General features: G+C 37.1%; 1 protein-coding gene across 9 annotated transcripts in view; it reads right to left on the bottom strand.

Moving 5' to 3' along the window:
- The window catches only part of WIPF2 (WAS/WASL interacting protein family member 2), a 65,711-nt gene that overhangs the window by 40,101 nt on the left and 7,414 nt on the right, over window positions 1-18,196 (bottom strand). Inside the window, exon 3 of one of the 9 annotated variants that reach the window (XM_072646355.1) lies at window positions 5,770-5,887. The exons of the other annotated variants lie outside the window; for them this stretch is intronic. The gene's annotated coding sequence lies outside the window, so the exon portion shown is untranslated. The remainder of the gene's footprint in view (window positions 1-5,769; window positions 5,888-18,196) is intronic. 9 annotated transcript variants of the gene reach the window in all.

The raw sequence follows: 18,196 nt of genomic DNA, 5'->3' as shown, positions 1-18,196 counted from the left end.
ACCCTATCCCAACCCAAGATGAAAACAGCAGAGGCAGGAAAGAAATAGACAGACAAGCAGGAAGAAAATAAGTAAGTGTCCTATGTTGGCAGCAAAGACAGGAAGGCACATCCAGAAGGTGGTGAGTATAAAACAGTTAAGGACAGTCAGGAATTACAACTCAGTCCTTTAAGAGTTTGCCAAGTACTTGATAGACTTTTATGATAGTTTGAATAATCCTAGAAGGGAAGTACTGGGGAAATTATGAACCCCATTTTACAACTAAGAAATCAGAGTCTAAGAAATAATCAGTGACTTAAGGTCTCAAGGCTAGTAAGAGCCAGGGAATTTTAAAAGGCCACTGCATTTGGCAATGATGAGGTCACAGCCAACTCAAAATTCTAACCCTGAAAAGGGCCACTCCTTCTGTCAGAACTGGCTCTTCAAGAAGATGGGTGGGGGAGAGGAGACAATCTTGTTTTCCAGTATGTTTTTTAATACCAGCGAGGTGCAAGCAGAAACTAGAACACAAAGCTCAAAAGCTAAAGTACCATTTAGAAGAAAAACATTCATCCACAATAACCTAAGGGGAGAGCAGAGTTCCCAAGAAAAGATGCCAAGACCAACTACATAAAAACTGAAAAATTCCCCCCAAAGTCAGTTAATTCCATTCCAAGCACTACAAAACTTTAATAGAGAATCAAATTTTACATACTGGAATGAAAACTCACTCCTAAGTCAGAGAAAATAAGATGTTGTACAAATGGTTAGGTTGCATATGGATAATTCGGGTACCTACAATAATATTAAAACTCTTCCCAAGCTGAAGGACTACTTTTTAAAACTACTTTTGAAAAATGTTACTTTTTATTATTATAAACCTAATATCAACCAATATGAACATTCAGTCACACAAAGAACAAAAAAAGGGGACTATATATGAAGTAGTAAATCTCTCCCTGGAGCTTGGATTTTTTGCATATTTAAAATTTAACAATGTATTTCCACCATTGCCCTCCTGCTTATGTTCCCTTCTGAAATTACTCCTGCTCGTTCCTAGTTATTTAAGTCACTGATGCTTTTCTCTTTCCTTTTTCTCTAAAACTACCACTACCTTACCCCTTCCATTCCTCCCTATATTACTCCACTTCCTGACAAAAAATAAAAACCCTTTCATATAATGATCCTAATAAGTACGCTGGCCTGGCACTGGAGATTAGAGTTGTTATGGAAAGATAAAATTCCCAAGAGTTTCCCATTGCCCTCGGAGCCGTGGGGCTTTGTCTTTATCTAAAAAGACAAGAGATTTCTTCCTTTCATCTTAGAAGGAGCAGAGAGCTAAGAATAAAGTAAGCAATGTGTATGGGAGAGAACAGATTCATCCATAAGTGTTTAGGAGTTATGACAGGTCACTACACTTAACAGAGTTCGTAAGTCTTTGAAAGCTGTTTTCCTTTACCATGTTATAGTCACATTGCATAAATACTCCCGGTTCTGCTTATTTCAGCCTGCGTCAGTTCACATAAGTTCTCTAAAATGTCTTTGACTTCATCCTTTCTTCATTTCTCACAGCACAATAACATTCCTCCTTTACATTAATATATTTCATATATTTTAAATTTACTAAATTTACTATGTGCCAAATACTGCTATAAGGACTGGAAACATGCTTGTCCTCAAAGAGCTTACATTCTTACATGAAGTTCATCTTAGTGAATTCAACCTATGTTCAGTTCAAGTCTTTCAATACCTTTTTGGATTCTAGCATCTAATTCAATTTACAAATCTGAATGGGAGGTTGGGGGAGGTCTAGGATCTTAGGGCCTCTACTTCCACAGAACCTCCATTTTTAGGAGGATATGCAGGCCTTTACTCCTACTTCTCTGGGTGTTCTTTACCATGCCCAGTCCCCTTTCCCTGCTTTGCAGCTCCCTTTTGTGGTGTCTTCCCTCATTAGAACAGAAGCTCCTTGAAGACGGAGTTTGTCTTTCTACTTGTATTTGTATTTCTAGTGTGTAGCACACAGCAAGCCTTAAAAACTGCTTGCTGACTTAACTTGGCAATCTCGATACTGAATCATTAATGAATAGTCTGATTATAGTCATCTAATCAGTTCTAAATCCATCCAATTATTATAATATAATCTACATCTCTCCTATAAGAATAATATGAAATACTTTATCAAGTGCTTTGCTAAACACTAAGTAAAGCTGAAAGACTTCAGTATAGTGATAAATGTAGTATTCTAACATGACTTCACAGCACTGATGGCGAAGCCTAACTCTTGATTTCTGGAAAAGAGGTACTGGTCTCTAAGTGTGAAATAAAACATTTATTTTCAGACATGGCCAATGTGATGATCTGTTTTGTCTGACTATCCTTATTTGTTACTAGAGGATTATATACTGGGAAAAAAAGGCGAGATGTCATGGGGAAGTCACAGTGATAAAAAAAAATCAAATGTGGTTTTTTTAAATAAAATAAAATCTAGGTAAACTTACCTACAGCATTCCTCTCTAGACTACGAGGTGATTAAACTTGTCAAAAAAAAAGAAATGAGGTTGGTCAGGTTTGACCTGTCCTTGAGGAAACCACGCTAGCTCTTTGTATTAACCATTTTCTCCTTTCTGGACATTTATAAACATTCTGTAATTTCCCAGGAACTGACCTCTCCTCTATGCATCAGCAGCCGGATCCTCCAATTGGCGAGTTCTTCCTGGAACCTCTGGCACTCTCCTGGATCTGCCCCTAACTCTAACTTGTCTTCCATGCCTTCTGGAGGGCCCCTTCTCTCCTTCCTACCCTTTTCTGCTCCCTTTTATGTGCTATCTTCCTCCATTAGAACATAAGCTCCTAATACTACTGTGCTACAAGAAATGACAAGCAGGGTGCTTTCAGAAAAACCTGGAAAGACTTCTATGCAAAACCAAGAGAACACTGTAAACAGTAACAGCAAGACTGCATGATGATCAAATGACTTAACTATTCTCAGCAATACAATGATCTAAGACAATTCCAAATGACTCAGGATGAAAACGCTACCCACCTCTGGAGAAAAAACTGATAAGAGTCTGAATGCAGACTGAAGCATACTTTTTTTTTCTTGTTTGGGGTTTTTTTTGGTCTGTGTTTTCTTTCATAACATGACTAATATAGAAACATGCATATACATGTGCATGACTGCTCATGTATAATCTGCTAAAAAAAAAAAAAAATGCCCGAGAAGTCAAGTCAAATCAATAAGTATTCATTAAGTACTTATTCTGTGCCAGGCATTGTGTTAAAGAATGGGGCTACAAACATGAGTAAAAAGAAGGCAGTACCGGCCCTCAAAGAATGGAAAGAGATAACACATAAAAGGCAACTGAAAAGGGAGAAGGGGAGAGGTAACTGGTAGATGGGCAAGGGCACAGTTGTTCAGGGTAATCTGGAAAATGCTGGATGGATAATCTGGGCTCTTTCTCAAAATGGAGGTTCCAGGAGGAATTCACAAGTGGAAGAAGGGAGGGCTGCAGGAACAGAGAAAGAAAGCAGCTGACTCATGGTGGAAAATGAAGGATGGCTGGTCTTTTCGTTTGAATTTGTATTCCCAGTGCTTATTACACTAGCACATAGTAAGCACTTAATAAATGCCTGTTGTTGAACTGAAGTCAAGCTCAGAGAATAGTTTTCAAGCTCTGTTTTCTTTCTTTTTGAAAATTGGGACCTGTACCTTCTTCAGGACTGTGGTACCTTTCAAATTCTTTAGCATTTCAAATGTCACTGACTATGGGTCAGTAATCACGTCCATAAGTTCTATCAATACCCAAAGTAGGTAGTTCATTTGAGACAATTAACTCATCAAGAGAAACTAGATCAGGAATTCTTAATCTAAGAGTTCCATGGATAGATTTCAAAGGATCTAAGAGCACAGAGAGGAAAACCATTTTATCTTTAACTAACCTCTAATTCAAATTCAGCATTTCCTTCAATTATAAAGATAAGTAACAAATCATTATTCTGAGAAGGGCTTCGTAGGCTTTACCCAACTAGTAAAAGGGTCGATTACATAAAAATGGTTAATAAACCCTCAACAGATGCTCTCTGACCATCTCCTTATCTTGGGTATCATCTCCCCATGGCCATTTTTGTTCTGGCATTTACAGTCAAAAAAGGACATTCTCCTTGTCATAGAAAACAGAAGCAAAAAAAGATCAGAGAAGTTCTTCCTTTTCCCTGTGGTCAGTTATCATCCCATCTACCCTAAGTCCCATCCTTTTATTCTGATCTTCCCTTCTTTTACCTGAATTCTATCCTCCTTCCTCCCACCCCCACAATAAAGCTTAAAAACAAAACATTTCCTTTGTTACTTTTAGCTTATCTTGCCAGCCTCAGCTCTAAGCTTGAGTACTCAACGCTATTTTTATAGGTCCATGGTACATTCATATTTGTCCTCTGTCTTTGCTTCCATCTTTCTGAAATCTATGTTGAGGGGCGGGGGGATTTGGTGTAAATTCCTGTACACATCTCCACCAGTCTCTTCAGACAATTCCCATTTTTCTTTCTCATTCAATTGTTTCCTTTGTGACTTCAGAATTTCATTTAAGTTTCCCAGTTAAATTTCATTCTTAAGACTTCACCTGTAGTATTTTTTAGTTCATGGGATCCTATCTATCATTCCTTAGAACTCTTTGAAATATGCTTTTCAAAAATAAAGGTTTCATGCAACACTATGCTCAGCTTTCCTCTCCTCTATCACAGTCTAGGAGGGAGGTTTCCTATGATTTCTACTCTGGCAACTTGTGAGTGAGAATTAGATCTAGGATAAAATTTCTCTTTGTTGGTCCTCTGCCTTTTGAAGGATCAAATTACCATTAACGCAAGACAACAAGTTATGGCAGAGAGAGAACACCATCAGACATCTGTGTAATTGAAGTCTCCTATTACTACTACATCAAGCCTCTGTGCCAGGTTGTGATCTATTTCCTGAACTCAACTATTTCTTTCATCTGTTTCGAGGGTCTACTGACCACTGATGTTCTGACCACAAGATAATTTCTGATCTTCACCTATATGCTCTTTGCTATTCTTCCCTACACAGGTTTCCTCACATGAATATACCTTCTGAATATACAACACTGTAGGGATCAGGGGAAAAAAGTATGAGTCTTTTAAAGAATTTTAAAGCTAGTACTTTTTGATCTATTAAAACTACAATGGCAAACCTTAGCATGTGTTCCTTCAGATAGGATCTTAAGATCATCCTCCTCTAGTTCAACAATACTGCCGCTTCCACTGCTCTATGTTTGCCACCTGAAATCAAGCTTTAAGCTATTCCCAACCTTGAGAGTCTAATTTTGAAATGAAAATCAGATAGTACTCTTCCAAATTTTTCTAATACAGAATATAGGCAGGTCTTTTTTTAAAAATCCTGTTTCATATCTTTTTAGAAAATATAACTGATATTACAGACAAGATTTGTTTTTCTTTGAAGCTTAGCTTGTAGGTGTTTTGGAGTTTTTTAGCATTTGTGTCCTGGATATCCCTGGCATCATAACAGCTCTTTATCTTTTTTTTGTTCACTCATTCTTCCAGACTTACTTCCCAAATTAGGACTTTGTATTATTAGGTGTAGGCTCTACATTTCTGGTGGGACTTTTGTGTCCTTGTTTGATCCTGGCCTGTACTATTGGTGTCATTTCACTGTTCCCTGGGCACTGCATACTGTGTTCTTTAAAGATCACAACTGCTCAGGCCAGGATGCTGAAAACTTTTAGCAGATCCTAAGCAGTCTAAGGAGTCAATTCTCACCTTTATCCTCTTGAGCTATCAAGGCTCCCAAATCCAGTTCTGATAAAGGTACTACAGGGGACACAGCCAAGATCAGGCAGGGACTTGCTAGAGTTCTCCCCCAAGCCCAGTCAAATACCTGTAAAAATGAATAAACAAATTCTGGAGCTACAGAACTCACAGAATTATGGTATGAACCAAATCTCTAGCCCAAGACAGCCTGGAAGGTCGAAGGGAAACATCTATAGCACCAACTGGGAGCACAGCAAAGTATAGCATGGGCCATGCCAGAACAGATGGGATCTGAGCAGGCCTGGGAGGGTAGGGGGGGACTAAATCTCTGCCACCTGTGGCGGTTTTCAGACTTCACAACCTCAAAATGCCAAGGACAAATTAGAACATCAAAAGCCTGTTGGACCTGTATGAGAGAGTAAAGTGGTCTGGTCCCATTCCCAGGGCAGCAGAGGGGGTGGAGGAGCCCACTGAAGCCACAGCTGCTGCTATTTCTGGAGCTCTAGGCCCACAGATTGTGGGGGTATCAAGTGGCTGAAAGTACACCCCCCTCCACCTCCACTGGAAGCAGAAAACTACCTTGATAAGAGCTCAAAAGTCAAGTAAATGGCTGGGGAAATGAGCAAAAACTGGAAAAAGAATCAGACTACAGAGTCAAAGCTCCTACATCCAGAGCCTCCAAGAAAAATATGAATTGGTCTCAGGCCATGGAAGAGCTCAAAAAGGATTTTGAAAGTAAGTAGAGCAAAAATTGGGAAAAGAAACAAGAGTGATGCAAAAAAGTCATGAAAAACAAGTCAACAAGTCAGCTACAGACATCGCTCTGAGGGGAGCTCCAATACCCAACTGCTGGCCCCATTCCTCCGATCAACCAGATAAAAGGTTCTGCAGGTTCAGAACAACTATGTACTATAATTCTCCCCTCCCTGGGTTTTAGAGGGACAGCACCACAACTCTTTCTACCAGTGTCTGGCTCTAAGACCCTGGGTCACCCATCCACAGCTCCTGCTCTGGTCACTTGCCTATGAGTTTCTACAAACCAAACTATTCGGTCTAACATTCTTCTGAGATCTTTATGGGAGCAGCTATGAAGGATGCTGTGCTGCTTCTTTTCACTCCACTATCTTAATTGATGTGTGACATGTCTTTATAAATCTTATAGGCACTGAAGAGAAACATATCCCACTGGACTCTGAGTCAGAGGACCAAATTTGGTTTGAACCCTCTATCTTCCAACCTACCTGGATGACCTAGGAGAAGTTGCTCAAGCTATCTAGACTTCAATTTCCTCACTTATAAAATGAGAAGGTAGACATCACACCTATCAGATTGGCTAACATGACAAAATAGGAAGGTGATAAATGTTGGAGATGTGGGATAGCTGGAACACTAATTCATTGCTGGTGAAGCTGTGAGCTAATACAACCATTCTAGAAAGCAATTTGGAACTATGCCCAAAGAGCTACAAAAATACTTAGCATTATCGCTTCTGGGATTGAATCCCAAAGAGATCATAAAAATGGGAAAGGGTCCCACGTATACTAAAATATTTATACCAGCTCTCTTTGTAGTGGCCAAAAACTGGAAATCAAGGGGAAGCCCATCATTTGGAGAATGGTTGAACAAGTTGTGGTATATGAATGCAATGGAATACTACTGTGTTATAAGAAATGATGAACAGGAAGACTTCAGAGAGGCCTGGAAACATTTACATGAACTGATGCTGAGCGAAAGGAGCAGAACCAAGAGAACTTAGTAACAACCACAGCGTATGAGGAATTTTTCTGGTAGACTTAGTCCTTCATAGCAATGCAAGGATCTAAAAAATTCCCAATGAACTTTTGAAGCAAAGCACCTTCCACATCCAGAGAAAGAACTATGGAACTGGATCACAGAACGAAGCAGACCATTTTCTTTTGTGTTATGTTTTGCTCTGTTTTGTGGTTTCTCCCATTCATTTTAATTCTTCTATTCAACATGACTAAAGTGAAAATGTATTTAACAGGAATTTATGTGTAGAACTTATATAAGATTGCATGCTGTCTCCAGAAAGAAGACGAGGGAGGGAGGAGGGAGGGAAAGGAAAAATCTAAGATATACGGAAATGATTGTAGAACACTGAAAACAAATAAAATAATTATATAAAATGAGAAGGTAGGACTAGATTTCTCCTAACATTCTCCTCTAGCTCTAAATCAATGACTTTCTTCCTTTAAAAGTGTTTCTGCACCACAAAAGATCAAATGTCCCAACAGAATGCAAGTTCCTTAAAGACAGGGACTATTCAGATTTGTCTCTTTTCCCAGTGCCTGGCATTGCCTAGCACATGTTCAGTTATTTTAATCGTGTCTGACTCTTCATGACCCTATTTGAGGTTTTCTTGGCAAAGATACTGGAGTGGTTTGCCATTTTCTTCTCCAGCTCAGTTCTTTGATAGATGAGGAAACTGAGGCAAACAGAGTTAAGTGACTTACCCAGGGTCACATAGCTACTAAGTGTCTGAAGCCCGACTTGAACTCAGGAAGATGAGTATTCCTGACTCCAGGTACAGCACTCCATGGGCACTGTGCTAGGTGCCCTAGTACCTAGTAGGTGCTCAATAAATGCTTCCTGATTATCAAATTCGTTTCCTCAACTCAACTTAATATTGTTCCAAATATTCTATCCTTCTCAAGTACAGGAGACTTCTCAGCACAAAGGCACTAACCTGACAACGTATTTAAGAAACAGAGAATCTGATTTATTTTAGATTAACCAAAATAGACTAGAAAGCACTTCAGATGCCATAACCAATAAAATTATAAAGTAAATTAAAATTAGATAAATTAAAAATCCTAACATCCCCCAGAATTAATCTTCTTATACTTACTAGCAGTCCTTAGTTGAACTATGTTTGCTGTTATCTCTGCTTTGTTAATTCACTAAGAGGCCTTCTCCAAAAAAAAAAAAAAAAGCGCCCTGACCCCAACTAGGCTCCTGTAAGGGGAGGGGATGGAGGGGAATTGAAAGAGAACCTGACCTCAAAAACTAGGCAGTTCTGATTTCAAAATCTTTGGAAAGAGATTCCTAAGTTTTGCAACAATTAATTTTTGATGTATAGGAATTCTGGAAAACTACTGACTTACTACACTTCAGCTCTCCTAATTGGCATACACCAAATTATTTAATATCCTATTCCACTTCTTTCCAACATAAGAAAAACAAGAGAGAACAATACACCCCTCCTGAGATCTATGTCTGATGTGTACAAAGCAAGTCAAGAGTAGAGCAGAATTGTTTCTTTAAAGAAAAAAATGGCTCTACATCCTTCCAAGACGAAAATCTTCTGATCCTAAATAGGTCCTAACCAAACCTTTAACTGTGTCTAGTAACTGGGAGATGTTTAGCAGAAAATAAAGCCAGTTGCTCCTGGAGAAAGTGATACAACGAAGAATGAGGTTTTTGTTTAGTGTTTGAATCTAGCCCTGTAAGTAGCTGAAGGTCCTCCTGCCATGGCTTCATTAACCCACGTAAGTAGTGGTGGCAAAATTTACTGATCAAGGGCATAAAATAATTCACTGGTAAATGTCCCCACAGATGAGCATGCTAAGCACTACACCAAGCATTTTCCAATGGCGTTTGATTGATAGGAGATGGCCATTTTCCATAATTCCCACTCGAAGATATTTATTCCAATTAGTAGTACAAAAAATCAAGTGTCACTAGAACAAAATGAATATAAGTGAAAACTGACTCACTAAGATGTTAAGAATTTAATTCAAGATTCAAAATAAATTCTATAATGTTATCAACTCAGTTGAATTTCTGCCCCTTTTTCTATCCCTAAATACTAATTCACGTTTAATAGTGCTTTAATGTTGCACCATACATATTCCTATTACTATCATCATCTCATTTGATCCTTGTACAGAGAGAAGCTATAGCCACCCCAGAAGGCTGAGCATCTCTAAGTGTTTTATTATGGACATGGGCTTCAATTTCCTGTTCATGACCAGGGCATCGCTCAGCAAGACAACTGCCTGTAAAAATGTTTGTGCACCAGGATCAAATAACAACTCCTCTGTCCTTCACAGTTAATACAACCATTCTGGAAAGCAATTTGAAATTATGCAAATAAACTAGCTAAAATGTCCATACCCTCTGACCTAGAGATCCCACTGTTAAATACATATTCCAAAGAAGTTAATGATAAAAAGGAAAGTACTATATACATCACAATATTTATAACAGCATTTTTTTTTTGTGGTAGCAAAGACCTGCAAACAAAGCAGGTGTCCATCAACTGAGAAATGATTAAATAAATTGTGGTACATTAATGTAATGGAGTATTATTATAGCACAAGAAATAACAAATATGAATACAGAGAAGTATTTGAAAGACTTCCACAAATTCATGCAAGGGGAAGTAAGTAGAGTCAGAAGAAAAATATAGATACAACTGCAATATAAAACAAGTTTTAAAAAAGAAAATTATAAAAATTATAAAGGACAAAGATTGGCCCTAAGGAATAAATGAGAAGACATTTCCTTCCTATTTTGCAGAGGCAAAGGTTTCACTTGTGTGGAGCATTGCACATACTTCAAATTTTTCTATATAGTGATTAGTTTTGATAATTTCTTTCCTCTTCTTAAAAAAAATTTTTTTACAAGGGATGAATTTCTAGGTAGGGGAGGACTACAGATGGAATGTAATATCATATCATATTATAAAGTGCAATGTAAAAATGAAATAAAAAAATCAAGTTATCAATAAAAATCTATTTTTAAAAAATTGAGTCCTTTACAACCTGGCTTACAACAACCTGCCCAGTTTTGCTGTTCCCCATTCTGCCTTTGCAAACATCTTTACACACAGTTTGTACTCCTGCTTCCAAGTGCTTATCCATGGGCAAACACATGAAAAAACCATAGTACGTAAATATGAGATATTACTGTGTGGTAAATTAGGAAATCAGAGAAACATGGCAAGATTGCTATGTGAACCAATGAAGAGCAAAATGAACAGAACCAAAAGACTATGCAAGACAATAACAATAAAAGAAAATCAAGCTCTAAATACCTAAAAACCAACGCAAAGTCCTGGAGAATGAACATGAAGCCTAATTCCCTCCCTCCACAGAGGCAAGAGAGGCAAAGGAAAACTGCAAGAGTTCTTAACCTGGGATCTGTGGATAAAGTGTATTGAGATGCAGGGGGATTCCTACAAAATTAGATGGGGAAAAAAATTACATTTTTCTTCTCTGTAACCTCTATTTGGAACTTAGCATTTCCTTCAATTATGAATTTTTTTAAGTATGATTTTGAGAAGGGATTCTTAGGCTTCACCAGACTACCAAAGGATCTCGACACAAAAGGTAAAGAACTTATGGTCTCCTTAGAAAGAATATCAATCTCATATACTATGAGATGCAGTCATCATCAAATTTTTTTCCCTAATTGTTGATCCTTGTCACAAGAAGGCGAGGTGGAATGGGAGGGTTGATTCCAGAAATGACTACAATACAAAGACAAAATGCAGTAATAAGACATTTAAAAAAAAGGAAATAATACTGTAGGAATTTTGGTTGTTCCTATAGGAATAAATGCATAAATATTATTCCCACTATCAGTACTTAAATTTAAAATCTTTAGAAGAGGAGGAAATCCTGGGGTTCTCTCTCCATAAACACTCACAGTTACCTCCTTAATTCAAACTCTCATCACCTCCAGGCTGGATTATTTCAACAACCTGCTAATTGATCTCACTGCATCAAGTGTCTCACAACTCTAGTCCAGCCTACACACCGCTGCCAGTGGCTTCCTACTACCTCTAGGATAAAATATAAACTTCAATGCTTAGCTTTTAAAGCCCTTCACAACCTGGCTCCCACCATCCTCAGTGAACAATACTCCTCTCACACTCTGTGATACAGCCAAAACAGCCTCTCGGTCGAGACATTTCCATCTCTGGGTATGGCACTGGCCATTCCAAAGGTTTGAAATGCACTCCAGCTCCAGTTCCACCCTGCCTTTAAGGTGATGCTTATCTTTGGCACGAAGCCTTTCCTGATTCCCTCCCCAATCCTGGCAACAGCCAGCACCCTTCCTCTCAAACTACCTTGCAGTTAACTACTTTGTATTTGTTCATTTACAATTATGTTGCATTAGTATTTACTAAATAGTAACTGTTTCTCTTTTCCCTGAAACCAAAAGGGTCTTCCCCTCCCAGTTTTATTTTTTTTTTTTTTAAGTAAAGGGGCTATCCCTTAAGTAACTACTTAAAGATGCCTATTCATGAATGTGTACCTCACTCAAAGAATGTGATTTAAGACCTTAGCCTAAAATGGCCAAGGTCCCTCACTGCATCCTGGGCCATCTCCAGTTGTCCTTAAGAATATCTGGACACTGGACCCACATGGCTCTGGAGGAGAAAGTGAGGCTGGTGACCTTGCATAGCCCTCCCTCACTCAGACCAAAGTTAACTGCAAGTCATGTCATCATCTTAGAGAATGAAGGACAAACTCAATGTTCCATATACTTATTTATATACTTTTCTTTCCCATTAGAATGTAAGCTCCTTTTAAGGAGGAATTGTTTCATTTGTTGTACTTGCATCCCCAGTGCCTGGAACACAGAAGGTGCTTAGTAAGTGCTTCTTGGCTGATTGAGACAAGGAAGAAAAATATTACAAAGAATTTATGAAAATATATATTTTTTCCTTTAATAAACACAAAGTTGCAGCATAAGACTACTTAAGAAATCACTGTGCTACTTTCATCTTTTTTGTTCCATAGAAAAACCTTGAGGTAAATGAGTGTGCCAGAGTAGATGAGGCTACTCGTTCCCAGGATCCTCCTCAAAGTAGTCAATTTAGATGGTGTGTGTCAGATTAAAGAGGAAAGTCTAAAAGCCAAGTAAGTGCTCTCATTTAAAATTATTATAGATCAATAAGAGGTCCACCCAAGTGTTCAATTAGATAAACCACAGCTGGAAAAGGGTCTCTCAAGAAGGACAGGACTAGGAGTTACCACTGCAAAGGCAATTTGAAAATTAAATCTGAATATCATCCAGCAAGGCCCACTGACTCCACAGCATCACCTTTAAAGTTTAAGCAAAGAGAAAACTGCAAACCAGATGGCCCTGTAACTGCACAATGGGGTCAAAGGTACTTACTGGTAGTTGCAACTAATCAAGAAAGGCTCAAAGTATGCCCAAAGGCAAAGTCAATGATCAATTAATAATCGAATGAGACTATAAAGTTTCTAGCTAAGAACTTTATGGTGACTACTAGCTAAAACTATATTTCCACAGAACTGTGGACAAATACCCTATATACTCCTGGTCAATCTGCCTGTCCTAGACCAGTGGTTCTTAAGATTTCAAGAGGTTCATGAATTTGGATAGGGAATATTACATATTTATTTTAATATAATTGATGAATCTTTGTCATCTTATGTATTTTACTTTATGCATTTAAAAATATCATTCTGAGAAGAAAATCACAGATTAAACCAGATTGTCAAAAGGGTACCTGATGCTGCCTCATATTTTTTTTGAGGACCACAGCTCTCTACTTTTCTCACCTGCAGAATGAGTTGCTTCGACTGCACCTTATGAATCTCTTAACACCAGTCTGTAATTTTTAAAGTTGACACTAGTCATCCATTCAGAACCTACTGTTAAAACCATGACCCTCCTTATTTGACAAAACTGATCATGTCTGCAGAAAATGTTTAGATCTGCACTTATTTCCACAATAAGTTCTGAATGGACTCTCAACCTACTGTTTAAAAAAAAAACCACCCATACAATGGGGTGAGATAAGGAGAATGAAAAAAGATGCCTTTCACAAGAAAGTAAGAAAATTCTAAACCAAAGGATAGAGGTAGTCATAAAAGATGAATAACATAAGATTAAAATGCATTTGCACAAACAAAAGCAAGAGAAACTAGATTGGGAAAAAAAGATTTAATTAAATAACCAAGAATAAAATCTGCTACCAGAAACTGATACAAAAATATAAGACTAAGAACCATTTTCCAGATAAGTGTTCAAAAAATATGAACAAATGATCAACAGAAGAAATTCAATTAACAAACTAAATATTACAACAAATCACCAAGAGAAAGGAATATTGTAAAACTAGTTTCACCTCACATTAAACTGGCAAACAAGAAAAAAAACCACAAACCAGCAACGCTGAATGAGCTATAGAAGACAGGAACTTTTTATACATACTGGTGGTAGAGTTTTACACTGATCCAACCATTCCAACAATTTGGAACTTTTCAAGAAAAGTCATTGACCCAGATGTCTATCTACTACAAGGCATATAACAAAAATGAAGTCAGAGAGGGACTGAGGTGAGAGAAAGCCCCATGTTATTAATAAGCACTTTTTGTGGAAGAAACAACAAATATGAGTTGTTCAGAAAAACTAGGAAATATCTGTATGAACTTATGTAGTGTGAAGAAAGCAGAATCAAGAGACATATAAAAATTCAGTTTAAGGTAAATAACTAATTTTAATCAGAAGACTGATGAAACTTGTTTTTTCTCTCAGCAGAATTCTGGTTGATGGGGTTTTTTGGGTGTGGAACTGTGTGTCAATTTCACTTGCTTAACTGTTTTTGTTACAAGGGGGGGTGAGGGCAGAGATAAACTTATAAATGCTATTTTTATAAAAAGCAATCATTTTTTTTAAAAGTAGTAAATCAAGTGAAGAGATAAGCATAAAGGATCCCTCTTTTAGGCTTTATCTTCAATTAAACACAGCTGGCTGAAAAACAAAACCAGCCAAGATTTTTTTTTACTCTCAACTACAATAGTTTACTTAAATTTTAAATAGTTCTTTACTTTCACATATATTTTTCCTCCCTAATTACATTTTTTTTTAATTTTCAGTTCCAAATTTTCTCTTAATTGCTCCTTCCCCATTCATTGACAAGGCAAGAAATGATACCCCTTATACATATGAAGTCATGCAAAACATTTCCACATTAGCCATGTCCCCTTATTAACACACACTCTCCCCCCAAAAAGCAAGAAAAATAAAGCCAAAAAAACATACTTCAATTTGCACCCCGAGACCATCAGTTGTCTATCTGGAGATAGATAACATTTTCCATCACAAATACTTTGGAACTGTGGTAGATTATTGTTTGACCCTGGTAGCTAAGTCTTTCATAGTTGATTATTTTTTACAATATTGGTCTTACTGTGTACACTGCTCACCTAGTTCTGTTCACTTCATTTTGCATCAGTTCATACAAGTCTTCCTATGTTTTTGTGAAACCAATTCCTTCACCATTTCTTTTAACACAGTGGTATTCCATCATAATCATATAATACAACGTATTTAGCCATTTCCCAGTTGACGGACATCCTCTCAATTTCCAGTTCTTTGCCACCACAAAAAGAGCTGCTATAAATATTTTGGGTACGTATGTGCCCTGTCCTTTTCCTTTTCCTTTGATTTCCTGGGAGTATATAGTTTTGCTGGGTCAAAAGGTGTATGCAGTTTCCTTTTGGGCATAGTTCCAAATTATTCTTCAGAATGGCTAGACCAGTTCCCAGCTCCACTAATAGTGAACTAGTGTACCTATTTTCCCACATTCCCTCCAGCAATTGTCATATTCCCTTTTTATTATGTTAGCCAGTCTGACAGATATAGGGTAGTACCTCAGAGTTGTTTTAATTTGCATTTCACTAATTATTAGTGAATTAGAACATTCTTATATGAGTATTAATAGCTTTGATATCTTCCTCTGAAAACCACCTGTTCATAATCCTCTAACCATTTATCAATGGGGCTTTTATTTTTCTAAATTTGGCTTAATTCCTTACATATTTGAGAGATGAGACTTTTATCAGAGAAACTTATAAAAAATTTTTCCCAATTTCCTGACTTTCTTCTAATTTTGGCTATAATGGCTTTGCTTGTGAAAAACTTAATTTTATGTAATAAAAATTATTCATTTTACCTCTTAAGAACCTCTCTATCTCTTTTATGGTCCTAAATTCTTCCCCTATCCATAGCTCTGACAAGTTATTTCTTTCATGTTCATGTAATTTGCTTCTATCACGCTTCATGTCTAACTGATGTACCCATCTTGAGCTTATCTTGGTATTCAGTGAGATGCTGGTCTATGCCTAATTTCTGCCAGACTGCTTTCTAGTTTTCCCAGCAGTTTTTGAAGTCAAATAAATAATAAGTTCTTGCCCCAATAGCTGGGATCTTTAGGTTTATCAAACACTAGGTTATTGCGCTCATTTAATTTATATATTCTGTACCAATAGCCAACATCTTTAGAGGATCCAAGAAATTGTGTTGATTGGGTAGAAAACTGCTGTCATGAAGCAGGATGAATCCCAAATCATTATTTATGGAGGACTGTTATGACTCCAAACTAGAAATATCTGGACTTGTCAGCCCCCAAATTAATGTTTCATCTTTCACTGTCACGTCGAAACATCAGAGTTAAGAATGCCTAAGAAAGTCAGCTAGATGTAGATACAAACTACCTAATGACAACCTCCTTTATGAAAAGGACCAAAAAAAAACCCAACCTACAGTATATGTTGATGAGAAAGAAAGATGCCCCAAACCTCACATAGAATGGACTGTTACATATTATCTCAGAATTAAGACCCAAACCAGTTAGAAGAGAAAAATCAAGTAACAGAGATGTGCCTTTCCTTGTCAAAGTATCTATTCTCCTACTCTCTAATATCTTAAAGCCATTAGCACTCCAAATGGTAAATCCATTTGACTTTGAATTATGAAAAAAAAGGCAAAATGAGACAACTGAAAAAAGTAGGAAATCAAGTCAACCCATCAGGACTTAGAAAAACAATGACAGTTACTTAACAAAAGGCAATACATTAGCAGAAAAACTGCTTTGATGTATTCTGAATGATAATGTTCTTTGAGTTGCAAGCTCAATCTTTTGCATGTCCAACATGTAGTTAAAACGTGTTACTAGACACTTGGCCTATGATAACATACTGTATCCACCAATTCATAACATGAACATCTGTGCTGTCTTACAAGCCTCCGGAGGAATACAAATAAACAAAGCAAACAGATTTTCTGTTCCTTAACCAGCAGGAGATGACAAATTAGCAGTCCCCAAATCCCAAGAAAGTGTTTCTTAAGTGTCACTGACCCTAAGCCAAATTCTCAGGCCCTTAATTTTCATGGTTTAAACCTGCCATGTTAGTAGTTTGAAAGGACTGAAAGAAGTCAGAGAATGATTAAAAATAAAAGACTTTTTATAACTACAAATTTTGAAATTAAAACAGCCTGAGAGTACTACTTTTTCTTTTCAAAATGTCTTATTAAAAACTTAATACTGAATGGTAATGCAAACTAAATTTAATTCATTTCAATGCATAAAATGCTATAACACTATTTTAGTTACTGCAATTCACAGTCAGAATTCTCATTTATTTTCCTCATGTGTTCTTAATGTAGAATTCTATTTTTCTAGTTCTGGCTTTTTGTTTGCCCACTTTGCATTATTTCATTATAAGGGGCACTTCAGCCTAGTAGATAAAGCACTGGCTGGCCTTGGAAAAACCTGTGTTCAAGTCTAGCCTCTGACACCTATTGGGCAATATGACCCCTGGGTAAGGAACATAATCTCTCAGTGTCCTAGGCATCTCTCTAAGAATATAAGCTTACAGAACAGCTATTCATCTACACTGGTAGAAAGAATTTCTGCATGGAGTTTGCCACACCAATGAAATCAAAGATCTAGACCAAAAGTTTCTTAATAAATTGTCTTTCCAGATTTCTCTGTATTCCTCATACTTGCCAATCTTAATTACAGCACATCATTACATTAAATTACTACAATTTAATGATTGCCTAATTTATGGTACATTTAGACTATTTCAAGTTTTTTGCAGTTACATATAACTCTGAGATAAGAAAATCTGCTGCCATATTTCATGCCATATAGCACCAAATCCATGATAAATTGTGAAAGGCATTGATCTCAAAATTGGTAAAATTCCTGTGGAAGCATATTAAAAAAATCTCACTTTTACAAAACTTACAATGTCTCTCCAGCCTAAAACTCCTTCTAGACTTTTCCCTTTAGGAAAGTAGGTAGAACAAAAATTTAAGTCTTTCTCTCATCTAGGGCGGTAACCTAACCTTCTAACAAAGTGTAAATCTGAGGTCAATCTCCTCTCCTCCATGGAGATGGATTGAGATATCCCTTGAGAAGGTCCCAGAGGTCCCTGGGTTTATTTAAGGAAGAAGAGTGGGTCAGGAGAGAATGAGATTGGTACTCACTTGTTTTGGAATATTCACTCAAATTATATTTTTACATATTGTGATCTTTTCCTGGTACAAGAAACCTATAAATATTACCTGATATCATCATGAGGAAGAAAATTATGTTGGAGGGCATGAGGAACTCTGCCAGTAAGAACATCTCCCCAAGCTA

The sequence above is a fragment of the Notamacropus eugenii genome, chromosome 2 (genome assembly GCF_028372415.1).
Source record: "Notamacropus eugenii isolate mMacEug1 chromosome 2, mMacEug1.pri_v2, whole genome shotgun sequence".
Classification (NCBI taxonomy): domain Eukaryota; kingdom Metazoa; phylum Chordata; class Mammalia; order Diprotodontia; family Macropodidae; genus Notamacropus; species Notamacropus eugenii.
Note: the sequence above shows the minus strand (reverse complement) of the source record. Positions and strands in the feature narration are given on the sequence as shown.